Source organism: Lissotriton vulgaris, unplaced genomic scaffold (genome assembly GCF_964263255.1).
Source record: "Lissotriton vulgaris unplaced genomic scaffold, aLisVul1.2 SCAFFOLD_2536, whole genome shotgun sequence".
In the NCBI taxonomy this organism is placed as follows: Eukaryota; Metazoa; Chordata; class Amphibia; order Caudata; family Salamandridae; genus Lissotriton; species Lissotriton vulgaris.
The window spans coordinates 163,416-176,203 of record NW_028250569.1 but is presented as its reverse complement, the minus strand read 5'-3'; the positions used below and the strand labels follow the sequence as shown (position 1 = coordinate 176,203).

Genomic DNA, 12,788 nt, shown 5'->3' with positions numbered 1-12,788 from the left:
GGAGGTCGGAGCCAGTGTGTGATTGGAAAAGAAGCGAGTGCAAGGCTGGAGGAAGATTTGGCTATCTGTAGCAAGCTTGCCAAGGGTTGTTGGAGTGAAGCGTGCAAGTGAGGTGCAGTGCAGCAGGTTCCAGAGTGGAGGGGGTTGCCAGCACAAGAGACCTGAAGCGGCAGCCTCTCATGCCTACGGCCATACCTGTAGGTATGTTGCCACTCGCTGACACCAAGCTCGGCCCTTGCACAATCACACCTAATCTAACTCGCTAAGAGCACTTTTAAAAAAAAAAAGAAAAAACATATTCTGCTCTCCTCCTCTCCTCTCCGCTTTTTTTTCCTTCTTTTTTTTTTCATGTATTTTATACAAAATCCGGCATGGAGTTTACAATATGCGTGGCCCTTAACTGTAAACTCGAAAACTGAAAGAAAAGGAAGAAAAGCTTTGCCCTAGGACAGAGGGCTCCCAGTGGGGAGCTGCTGCAAGCTGCTGCTGCTGATGATGGGCAGCGCCGGCCCCGGTTCCGGGCCCCCCTCTCTCGGCTGGGAGCGAGCAGGGGGCTGCTGAGGCAGAGAGCCAGGCGGGTGACCTGAAGGGCCCTGGACTACTCGGGCCCTCACCTCACTCGCTCAGTGCAAAGCAAGAAGTGCCTGGAGGCCAGTGCGAAGCAAGGCTAGGCGCTTGTTAAATGAAAAGGCCAGGCTGCTGGTGTGCTGGTGCTGCTGCTGCTGCTAGTGCCGGCCCCTTTCTTTAGAAGGGCGGTCCCAGCTTCAGCAAGCGCGAGAGATGGCCGTGCTTGGCCGTGTGCAGGAACTTTGAAAGGGAGGGCAGGTGTTTAAAGGGACTGGAAGTGTTTAAATGCACTGGAAGGGAGCCTGGTGACGTGACAGGGGCTGGCTCAGCACAAGAGGCCTGCACCGGCAGGCTCTCGTGCCTACGGCCATACCACCCTGAATGCGCCCGATCTCGTCCGATCTCGGAAGCTAAGCAGGGTCGGGCCTGGTTAGTACTTGGATGGGAGACCGCCTGGGAATACCAGGTGCTGTAGGCATTTTGCTTCTCGCTAGAGGCACTTCTGGTTTTTTCTTCTTCTGTTTTTTGGGGGTGGGGGCATTTCTTCTATTCTTTTATTGTATCTTTCTTCAAAAAGAAAACGCCATCAAGTCCACAACACGCAGGGTCCATAACTTTCCATTCGGAAATTGAAAATTCGGCTGAACTTTACACTGGGTCAAAAAAGATGAAACCCTTTGCCCCAAGATAGGACAGGGGACAGGGGACAGGGGACCCACCCCCCAGCGCAGGGTTTTCTTCTGCTGCTGCTGGGCTGCTCCGGGTGCAGGATCGGTTCCTGGTCGCCCTCTTTTGGCCTTCCCCAGTAGCCCGGGAGCAGGGGGAGGGCTGAGGCAGAGAGGCAGGCAGCGAGTGCCGTTCAGTACAACCGAGAAGGGGCGCACACGCATACACACTCACTTACACTCATGCATTCACATGCAGACACTCGTACCCTCCCCCCCCCCCCCCCTTTCGGGAGACTCACTCACAAATACACATACACTCATACATACTAACACGCACGAACCAAACAGTCAATAAACAAGCATTTACAACGCAATAGGGGGCGCAGCATTAAAGTTTGAGTTACTGGCATTGTAAATGACAATGCTTTGCATTAACCTTTTTTTATTTTTATTTGCAATTGGTATATAAACATTGTTTGTGAATGGTTAGCTGATGTGGTGGTGTCCCCGAGTGATGTGGTGGTGTCCCTGAGTGACGTGGTGGTACCCTTGAGTGGTGTCTCTGAGTGATGTGGTGGTGTCCCTGAGTGATGCGGTGGTGTTCCTGAGTGAAATGGTGTTTGAGGGTGAGGGTGTGAGGGTGAGAGGGTTGTGAGGGTGAGGGGTGTGAGGCTGTAAGGGCGAGTGAGGGTGTGTGAGGGTGAGTGAGCGTGTGTGAGGGTGAGGGTGTGTGAGGGTGAGGGTGTGTGAGGGTGAGTGATGGTGGGTGAGGGTGAGTGAGGGTGTGTGAGGGTCAGAGGGTGCTGCTTTGGAGGAGGGCGTGAAAACATATGTCAGTGCCCGTGGTCAAAGCAATTAAGATGTAATCCACCATTCTCCCCCTCTCCTGGACCCCATTCATATTCGAATCCCAGTTTTCCCTTTCCCTAAAAAACGCCAACTACTTTATAAGCCGGCCCACATTCCCCTCCCCAACACCCAGCTCTGCAGGTTGAAAGGGAGGGAGGGAGGGATGGATGGATGGATGGATGGACACACACACACACACACACACGTTACAACTTTACTTTCTTAATAAATCATTGTCACTAGATCGTATTTATTAATCAAGTATATATTCACTCACTGCTCTATCTCACACGCTGAGGAGCAGTCACACTCGGTCCCCGTGTTCTCTCTTCACGCACTCGCCAATCTCTCTCAAACAGACGCATGTATTTCTCTCCCACGCACATGCATTTCACCCTCGCTCTCTCTCACACTCCAAGCTGATTCCCCTTCTACATCTCCATCACACACGCCTGCCCACTACGGTTGCCCTTCTTTTCGCACATTCGCCACTCTCTCCTTCACACTTTGAGGCAAAACTCACTCACACCCAGCCCTCTTGCTCCCGCCTAGAAACACACACACACTCCGTCACACATACATATAGTATTCTACAAGCAGGGCAAGTAACTTTGGTCACGGCGAGCGTTCACTGACGTCACCTACATCATGGGGCTGTGGCGCGCGGCGGAGCCATCACCGTGAGCGTGCACGTCGGCAGCTCCGCGACTTACTCACGCGCGCGACGAAATCCCATGCGCGAGTGGCCAGTTCTTGTCTCTCCTTCTCCCATTGACGATGCTGGGCGCTTGGCCAGCTCTTGTCTCCACTCGTTGTCAGCTGAGCCGACGACTATAGTTCTCGCAGCGAGAGCGCGCTTTCACGTGCTTTTCGCAGACGAGACCTAAAAAGCGACACTCAACTGCTGCTGCAGGGCTCGGGGAGCTGCCAGGAGGGTTGGGACTGCTACCTTGGTCAGCCAATGAGGGGAGGCAGCAGTCCCTCACTGGTCACAGAGCAGGATGGGGGACAGAGTCAGCGACAGACACTCGGCCGTTGGCACTTCAGGGCTTAAAAACGAAGCGCCCCGCTACGAGGCTATCACGGACGCTCTCCCTTGTCACGAGGGGGAGGGCCTCCAGGACATTTGCTGAGCTGAGGAGGTCAGGCCCACCGGAGCTGTGCCGTCCTCAGCCCAGCAAACTTCAGCTTAGGCAGCCGGGAGCCTGTGCATTTAGCGCATGTTCAGCTCCTGGCTGCCTGGCCTGAACATAAAGAGTGTTTGTCTAGCTGTCCTTTCTTCAGCCTGACGTGCAATCTTTTTCTCCAAAAAGGGCGGGGCAGGGCCTCACTGCCCTTAAGGAGGGGCGGCTGCTGAAGTCAGGCCGCTTACAAGGAGGACCCTTCACCCAGGCAGCACTCAGTCCCTCCTCTGAGTCTCTCTTCTCTATGCACACTGGGGCGGGCCCTGGACATGGATGTGATGTGCATATCAGGCCTCTGTCCCGGATAAATAGGAAAAGGAAACTTGCAGCCAGAGCTGCACAGAAAAAAAAGTGTCACTCCAATGTTTCTGCGGGCGAGCCAGAGTTGAAGAGCGGTAGCCCGGCAGGCGCTGCCACATAGAGCAGTGGCCTGATAGAGTGCCTTAGAGGCCAGTGCAAAGCAAGGCTAGGCACTTGGGGGCAGTTTTACAAGCCCCTTGCGCCTCTTTTACACCGCCGTTGCGACGCAGTGGCGGCGCAAAGCCAGCGCCACTCTGCGGGGTATTTACAACGTGACGCATCTGGGAGATGCATCACGTTGTAAAGCCCTGCACCACATGTAGGCGTTACGGCGCAAGAACGCCTCCCAAAAGTGGCTGAGTGAAATCGACAAGATTTCAGTCAGCTACTTTTAAGGCCATGCTGCGTCAAAACCCTGCGCCTGCTTGAAGCAGGCGTAAGGTTTGACGCAGCATTTCAAGGATAGGGCACCCCCGAGCCTTGCTGGAGCTGCGTCGCGCCTGCGACGCAACTCCAGCAATGCGCCGCCTTTACGGCAGCAGATGCGTCACGCATCTGTCCATTTTTGCCCCATGGTGCGGCGCATCCATGGTGGCGCAGCCGTGACGCACAATAACTGGCGCATCCCTGCTGCCGATATGCAGGGATGCGCCAGTTATTGTAAATGTGCCCCAACGTGAAAAGCCCAGGCTGCGGCTTTGCTAGCTCTCCGGCTGGCACCTGAAGGGAGGTCGGAGCCAGTGTGTGATTGGAAAAGAAGCGAGTGCAAGGCTGGAGGAAGATTTGGCTATCTGTAGCAAGCTTGCCAAGGGTTGTTGGAGTGAAGCGTGCAAGTGAGGTGCAGTGCAGCAGGTTCCAGAGTGGAGGGGGTTGCCAGCACAAGAGACCTGAAGCGGCAGCCTCTCATGCCTACGGCCATACCTGTAGGTATGTTGCCACTCGCTGACACCAAGCTCGGCCCTTGCACAATCACACCTAATCTAACTCGCTAAGAGCACTTTTAAAAAAAAAAAGAAAAAACATATTCTGCTCTCCTCCTCTCCTCTCCGCTTTTTTTTCCTTCTTTTTTTTTTCATGTATTTTATACAAAATCCGGCATGGAGTTTACAATATGCGTGGCCCTTAACTGTAAACTCGAAAACTGAAAGAAAAGGAAGAAAAGCTTTGCCCTAGGACAGAGGGCTCCCAGTGGGGAGCTGCTGCAAGCTGCTGCTGCTGATGATGGGCAGCGCCGGCCCCGGTTCCGGGCCCCCCTCTCTCGGCTGGGAGCGAGCAGGGGGCTGCTGAGGCAGAGAGCCAGGCGGGTGACCTGAAGGGCCCTGGACTACTCGGGCCCTCACCTCACTCGCTCAGTGCAAAGCAAGAAGTGCCTGGAGGCCAGTGCGAAGCAAGGCTAGGCGCTTGTTAAATGAAAAGGCCAGGCTGCTGGTGTGCTGGTGCTGCTGCTGCTGCTAGTGCCGGCCCCTTTCTTTAGAAGGGCGGTCCCAGCTTCAGCAAGCGCGAGAGATGGCCGTGCTTGGCCGTGTGCAGGAACTTTGAAAGGGAGGGCAGGTGTTTAAAGGGACTGGAAGTGTTTAAATGCACTGGAAGGGAGCCTGGTGACGTGACAGGGGCTGGCTCAGCACAAGAGGCCTGCACCGGCAGGCTCTCGTGCCTACGGCCATACCACCCTGAATGCGCCCGATCTCGTCCGATCTCGGAAGCTAAGCAGGGTCGGGCCTGGTTAGTACTTGGATGGGAGACCGCCTGGGAATACCAGGTGCTGTAGGCATTTTGCTTCTCGCTAGAGGCACTTCTGGTTTTTTCTTCTTCTGTTTTTTGGGGGTGGGGGCATTTCTTCTATTCTTTTATTGTATCTTTCTTCAAAAAGAAAACGCCATCAAGTCCACAACACGCAGGGTCCATAACTTTCCATTCGGAAATTGAAAATTCGGCTGAACTTTACACTGGGTCAAAAAAGATGAAACCCTTTGCCCCAAGATAGGACAGGGGACAGGGGACAGGGGACCCACCCCCCAGCGCAGGGTTTTCTTCTGCTGCTGCTGGGCTGCTCCGGGTGCAGGATCGGTTCCTGGTCGCCCTCTTTTGGCCTTCCCCAGTAGCCCGGGAGCAGGGGGAGGGCTGAGGCAGAGAGGCAGGCAGCGAGTGCCGTTCAGTACAACCGAGAAGGGGCGCACACGCATACACACTCACTTACACTCATGCATTCACATGCAGACACTCGTACCCTCCCCCCCCCCCCCCCCTTTCGGGAGACTCACTCACAAATACACATACACTCATACATACTAACACGCACGAACCAAACAGTCAATAAACAAGCATTTACAACGCAATAGGGGGCGCAGCATTAAAGTTTGAGTTACTGGCATTGTAAATGACAATGCTTTGCATTAACCTTTTTTTATTTTTATTTGCAATTGGTATATAAACATTGTTTGTGAATGGTTAGCTGATGTGGTGGTGTCCCCGAGTGATGTGGTGGTGTCCCTGAGTGACGTGGTGGTACCCTTGAGTGGTGTCTCTGAGTGATGTGGTGGTGTCCCTGAGTGATGCGGTGGTGTTCCTGAGTGAAATGGTGTTTGAGGGTGAGGGTGTGAGGGTGAGAGGGTTGTGAGGGTGAGGGGTGTGAGGCTGTAAGGGCGAGTGAGGGTGTGTGAGGGTGAGTGAGCGTGTGTGAGGGTGAGGGTGTGTGAGGGTGAGGGTGTGTGAGGGTGAGTGATGGTGGGTGAGGGTGAGTGAGGGTGTGTGAGGGTCAGAGGGTGCTGCTTTGGAGGAGGGCGTGAAAACATATGTCAGTGCCCGTGGTCAAAGCAATTAAGATGTAATCCACCATTCTCCCCCTCTCCTGGACCCCATTCATATTCGAATCCCAGTTTTCCCTTTCCCTAAAAAACGCCAACTACTTTATAAGCCGGCCCACATTCCCCTCCCCAACACCCAGCTCTGCAGGTTGAAAGGGAGGGAGGGAGGGATGGATGGATGGATGGATGGACACACACACACACACACACGTTACAACTTTACTTTCTTAATAAATCATTGTCACTAGATCGTATTTATTAATCAAGTATATATTCACTCACTGCTCTATCTCACACGCTGAGGAGCAGTCACACTCGGTCCCCGTGTTCTCTCTTCACGCACTCGCCAATCTCTCTCAAACAGACGCATGTATTTCTCTCCCACGCACATGCATTTCACCCTCGCTCTCTCTCACACTCCAAGCTGATTCCCCTTCTACATCTCCATCACACACGCCTGCCCACTACGGTTGCCCTTCTTTTCGCACATTCGCCACTCTCTCCTTCACACTTTGAGGCAAAACTCACTCACACCCAGCCCTCTTGCTCCCGCCTAGAAACACACACACACTCCGTCACACATACATATAGTATTCTACAAGCAGGGCAAGTAACTTTGGTCACGGCGAGCGTTCACTGACGTCACCTACATCATGGGGCTGTGGCGCGCGGCGGAGCCATCACCGTGAGCGTGCACGTCGGCAGCTCCGCGACTTACTCACGCGCGCGACGAAATCCCATGCGCGAGTGGCCAGTTCTTGTCTCTCCTTCTCCCATTGACGATGCTGGGCGCTTGGCCAGCTCTTGTCTCCACTCGTTGTCAGCTGAGCCGACGACTATAGTTCTCGCAGCGAGAGCGCGCTTTCACGTGCTTTTCGCAGACGAGACCTAAAAAGCGACACTCAACTGCTGCTGCAGGGCTCGGGGAGCTGCCAGGAGGGTTGGGACTGCTACCTTGGTCAGCCAATGAGGGGAGGCAGCAGTCCCTCACTGGTCACAGAGCAGGATGGGGGACAGAGTCAGCGACAGACACTCGGCCGTTGGCACTTCAGGGCTTAAAAACGAAGCGCCCCGCTACGAGGCTATCACGGACGCTCTCCCTTGTCACGAGGGGGAGGGCCTCCAGGACATTTGCTGAGCTGAGGAGGTCAGGCCCACCGGAGCTGTGCCGTCCTCAGCCCAGCAAACTTCAGCTTAGGCAGCCGGGAGCCTGTGCATTTAGCGCATGTTCAGCTCCTGGCTGCCTGGCCTGAACATAAAGAGTGTTTGTCTAGCTGTCCTTTCTTCAGCCTGACGTGCAATCTTTTTCTCCAAAAAGGGCGGGGCAGGGCCTCACTGCCCTTAAGGAGGGGCGGCTGCTGAAGTCAGGCCGCTTACAAGGAGGACCCTTCACCCAGGCAGCACTCAGTCCCTCCTCTGAGTCTCTCTTCTCTATGCACACTGGGGCGGGCCCTGGACATGGATGTGATGTGCATATCAGGCCTCTGTCCCGGATAAATAGGAAAAGGAAACTTGCAGCCAGAGCTGCACAGAAAAAAAAGTGTCACTCCAATGTTTCTGCGGGCGAGCCAGAGTTGAAGAGCGGTAGCCCGGCAGGCGCTGCCACATAGAGCAGTGGCCTGATAGAGTGCCTTAGAGGCCAGTGCAAAGCAAGGCTAGGCACTTGGGGGCAGTTTTACAAGCCCCTTGCGCCTCTTTTACACCGCCGTTGCGACGCAGTGGCGGCGCAAAGCCAGCGCCACTCTGCGGGGTATTTACAACGTGACGCATCTGGGAGATGCATCACGTTGTAAAGCCCTGCACCACATGTAGGCGTTACGGCGCAAGAACGCCTCCCAAAAGTGGCTGAGTGAAATCGACAAGATTTCAGTCAGCTACTTTTAAGGCCATGCTGCGTCAAAACCCTGCGCCTGCTTGAAGCAGGCGTAAGGTTTGACGCAGCATTTCAAGGATAGGGCACCCCCGAGCCTTGCTGGAGCTGCGTCGCGCCTGCGACGCAACTCCAGCAATGCGCCGCCTTTACGGCAGCAGATGCGTCACGCATCTGTCCATTTTTGCCCCATGGTGCGGCGCATCCATGGTGGCGCAGCCGTGACGCACAATAACTGGCGCATCCCTGCTGCCGATATGCAGGGATGCGCCAGTTATTGTAAATGTGCCCCAACGTGAAAAGCCCAGGCTGCGGCTTTGCTAGCTCTCCGGCTGGCACCTGAAGGGAGGTCGGAGCCAGTGTGTGATTGGAAAAGAAGCGAGTGCAAGGCTGGAGGAAGATTTGGCTATCTGTAGCAAGCTTGCCAAGGGTTGTTGGAGTGAAGCGTGCAAGTGAGGTGCAGTGCAGCAGGTTCCAGAGTGGAGGGGGTTGCCAGCACAAGAGACCTGAAGCGGCAGCCTCTCATGCCTACGGCCATACCTGTAGGTATGTTGCCACTCGCTGACACCAAGCTCGGCCCTTGCACAATCACACCTAATCTAACTCGCTAAGAGCACTTTTAAAAAAAAAAAGAAAAAACATATTCTGCTCTCCTCCTCTCCTCTCCGCTTTTTTTTCCTTCTTTTTTTTTTCATGTATTTTATACAAAATCCGGCATGGAGTTTACAATATGCGTGGCCCTTAACTGTAAACTCGAAAACTGAAAGAAAAGGAAGAAAAGCTTTGCCCTAGGACAGAGGGCTCCCAGTGGGGAGCTGCTGCAAGCTGCTGCTGCTGATGATGGGCAGCGCCGGCCCCGGTTCCGGGCCCCCCTCTCTCGGCTGGGAGCGAGCAGGGGGCTGCTGAGGCAGAGAGCCAGGCGGGTGACCTGAAGGGCCCTGGACTACTCGGGCCCTCACCTCACTCGCTCAGTGCAAAGCAAGAAGTGCCTGGAGGCCAGTGCGAAGCAAGGCTAGGCGCTTGTTAAATGAAAAGGCCAGGCTGCTGGTGTGCTGGTGCTGCTGCTGCTGCTAGTGCCGGCCCCTTTCTTTAGAAGGGCGGTCCCAGCTTCAGCAAGCGCGAGAGATGGCCGTGCTTGGCCGTGTGCAGGAACTTTGAAAGGGAGGGCAGGTGTTTAAAGGGACTGGAAGTGTTTAAATGCACTGGAAGGGAGCCTGGTGACGTGACAGGGGCTGGCTCAGCACAAGAGGCCTGCACCGGCAGGCTCTCGTGCCTACGGCCATACCACCCTGAATGCGCCCGATCTCGTCCGATCTCGGAAGCTAAGCAGGGTCGGGCCTGGTTAGTACTTGGATGGGAGACCGCCTGGGAATACCAGGTGCTGTAGGCATTTTGCTTCTCGCTAGAGGCACTTCTGGTTTTTTCTTCTTCTGTTTTTTGGGGGTGGGGGCATTTCTTCTATTCTTTTATTGTATCTTTCTTCAAAAAGAAAACGCCATCAAGTCCACAACACGCAGGGTCCATAACTTTCCATTCGGAAATTGAAAATTCGGCTGAACTTTACACTGGGTCAAAAAAGATGAAACCCTTTGCCCCAAGATAGGACAGGGGACAGGGGACAGGGGACCCACCCCCCAGCGCAGGGTTTTCTTCTGCTGCTGCTGGGCTGCTCCGGGTGCAGGATCGGTTCCTGGTCGCCCTCTTTTGGCCTTCCCCAGTAGCCCGGGAGCAGGGGGAGGGCTGAGGCAGAGAGGCAGGCAGCGAGTGCCGTTCAGTACAACCGAGAAGGGGCGCACACGCATACACACTCACTTACACTCATGCATTCACATGCAGACACTCGTACCCTCCCCCCCCCCCCCCCCTTTCGGGAGACTCACTCACAAATACACATACACTCATACATACTAACACGCACGAACCAAACAGTCAATAAACAAGCATTTACAACGCAATAGGGGGCGCAGCATTAAAGTTTGAGTTACTGGCATTGTAAATGACAATGCTTTGCATTAACCTTTTTTTATTTTTATTTGCAATTGGTATATAAACATTGTTTGTGAATGGTTAGCTGATGTGGTGGTGTCCCCGAGTGATGTGGTGGTGTCCCTGAGTGACGTGGTGGTACCCTTGAGTGGTGTCTCTGAGTGATGTGGTGGTGTCCCTGAGTGATGCGGTGGTGTTCCTGAGTGAAATGGTGTTTGAGGGTGAGGGTGTGAGGGTGAGAGGGTTGTGAGGGTGAGGGGTGTGAGGCTGTAAGGGCGAGTGAGGGTGTGTGAGGGTGAGTGAGCGTGTGTGAGGGTGAGGGTGTGTGAGGGTGAGGGTGTGTGAGGGTGAGTGATGGTGGGTGAGGGTGAGTGAGGGTGTGTGAGGGTCAGAGGGTGCTGCTTTGGAGGAGGGCGTGAAAACATATGTCAGTGCCCGTGGTCAAAGCAATTAAGATGTAATCCACCATTCTCCCCCTCTCCTGGACCCCATTCATATTCGAATCCCAGTTTTCCCTTTCCCTAAAAAACGCCAACTACTTTATAAGCCGGCCCACATTCCCCTCCCCAACACCCAGCTCTGCAGGTTGAAAGGGAGGGAGGGAGGGATGGATGGATGGATGGATGGACACACACACACACACACACACGTTACAACTTTACTTTCTTAATAAATCATTGTCACTAGATCGTATTTATTAATCAAGTATATATTCACTCACTGCTCTATCTCACACGCTGAGGAGCAGTCACACTCGGTCCCCGTGTTCTCTCTTCACGCACTCGCCAATCTCTCTCAAACAGACGCATGTATTTCTCTCCCACGCACATGCATTTCACCCTCGCTCTCTCTCACACTCCAAGCTGATTCCCCTTCTACATCTCCATCACACACGCCTGCCCACTACGGTTGCCCTTCTTTTCGCACATTCGCCACTCTCTCCTTCACACTTTGAGGCAAAACTCACTCACACCCAGCCCTCTTGCTCCCGCCTAGAAACACACACACACTCCGTCACACATACATATAGTATTCTACAAGCAGGGCAAGTAACTTTGGTCACGGCGAGCGTTCACTGACGTCACCTACATCATGGGGCTGTGGCGCGCGGCGGAGCCATCACCGTGAGCGTGCACGTCGGCAGCTCCGCGACTTACTCACGCGCGCGACGAAATCCCATGCGCGAGTGGCCAGTTCTTGTCTCTCCTTCTCCCATTGACGATGCTGGGCGCTTGGCCAGCTCTTGTCTCCACTCGTTGTCAGCTGAGCCGACGACTATAGTTCTCGCAGCGAGAGCGCGCTTTCACGTGCTTTTCGCAGACGAGACCTAAAAAGCGACACTCAACTGCTGCTGCAGGGCTCGGGGAGCTGCCAGGAGGGTTGGGACTGCTACCTTGGTCAGCCAATGAGGGGAGGCAGCAGTCCCTCACTGGTCACAGAGCAGGATGGGGGACAGAGTCAGCGACAGACACTCGGCCGTTGGCACTTCAGGGCTTAAAAACGAAGCGCCCCGCTACGAGGCTATCACGGACGCTCTCCCTTGTCACGAGGGGGAGGGCCTCCAGGACATTTGCTGAGCTGAGGAGGTCAGGCCCACCGGAGCTGTGCCGTCCTCAGCCCAGCAAACTTCAGCTTAGGCAGCCGGGAGCCTGTGCATTTAGCGCATGTTCAGCTCCTGGCTGCCTGGCCTGAACATAAAGAGTGTTTGTCTAGCTGTCCTTTCTTCAGCCTGACGTGCAATCTTTTTCTCCAAAAAGGGCGGGGCAGGGCCTCACTGCCCTTAAGGAGGGGCGGCTGCTGAAGTCAGGCCGCTTACAAGGAGGACCCTTCACCCAGGCAGCACTCAGTCCCTCCTCTGAGTCTCTCTTCTCTATGCACACTGGGGCGGGCCCTGGACATGGATGTGATGTGCATATCAGGCCTCTGTCCCGGATAAATAGGAAAAGGAAACTTGCAGCCAGAGCTGCACAGAAAAAAAAGTGTCACTCCAATGTTTCTGCGGGCGAGCCAGAGTTGAAGAGCGGTAGCCCGGCAGGCGCTGCCACATAGAGCAGTGGCCTGATAGAGTGCCTTAGAGGCCAGTGCAAAGCAAGGCTAGGCACTTGGGGGCAGTTTTACAAGCCCCTTGCGCCTCTTTTACACCGCCGTTGCGACGCAGTGGCGGCGCAAAGCCAGCGCCACTCTGCGGGGTATTTACAACGTGACGCATCTGGGAGATGCATCACGTTGTAAAGCCCTGCACCACATGTAGGCGTTACGGCGCAAGAACGCCTCCCAAAAGTGGCTGAGTGAAATCGACAAGATTTCAGTCAGCTACTTTTAAGGCCATGCTGCGTCAAAACCCTGCGCCTGCTTGAAGCAGGCGTAAGGTTTGACGCAGCATTTCAAGGATAGGGCACCCCCGAGCCTTGCTGGAGCTGCGTCGCGCCTGCGACGCAACTCCAGCAATGCGCCGCCTTTACGGCAGCAGATGCGTCACGCATCTGTCCATTTTTGCCCCATGGTGCGGCGCATCCATGGTGGCGCAGCCGTGACGCACAATAACTGGCGCATCCCTGCT

The 12,788-nt window shown here is 54.8% G+C and overlaps 3 non-coding genes across 3 annotated transcripts; all 3 read left to right on the top strand.

Annotated features, from left to right (window-relative positions):
- Positions 1 to 926: 926 nt before the first annotated feature.
- Positions 927 to 1,045, top strand: LOC147663195 (5S ribosomal RNA). Its single transcript, XR_015305410.1, has one exon. It is a non-coding gene; the product is annotated as a 5S ribosomal RNA (ribosomal RNA).
- A 4,175-nt stretch (positions 1,046 to 5,220) lies between these two features.
- Positions 5,221 to 5,339, top strand: LOC147663194 (5S ribosomal RNA). Its single transcript, XR_015305399.1, has one exon. It is a non-coding gene; the product is annotated as a 5S ribosomal RNA (ribosomal RNA).
- Positions 5,340 to 9,513: 4,174 nt separating this feature from the next.
- LOC147663193 (5S ribosomal RNA) lies at positions 9,514 to 9,632 on the top strand. The gene has a single exon (XR_015305388.1). It is a non-coding gene; the product is annotated as a 5S ribosomal RNA (ribosomal RNA).
- The last annotated feature ends 3,156 nt before the right edge of the window (positions 9,633 to 12,788 follow it).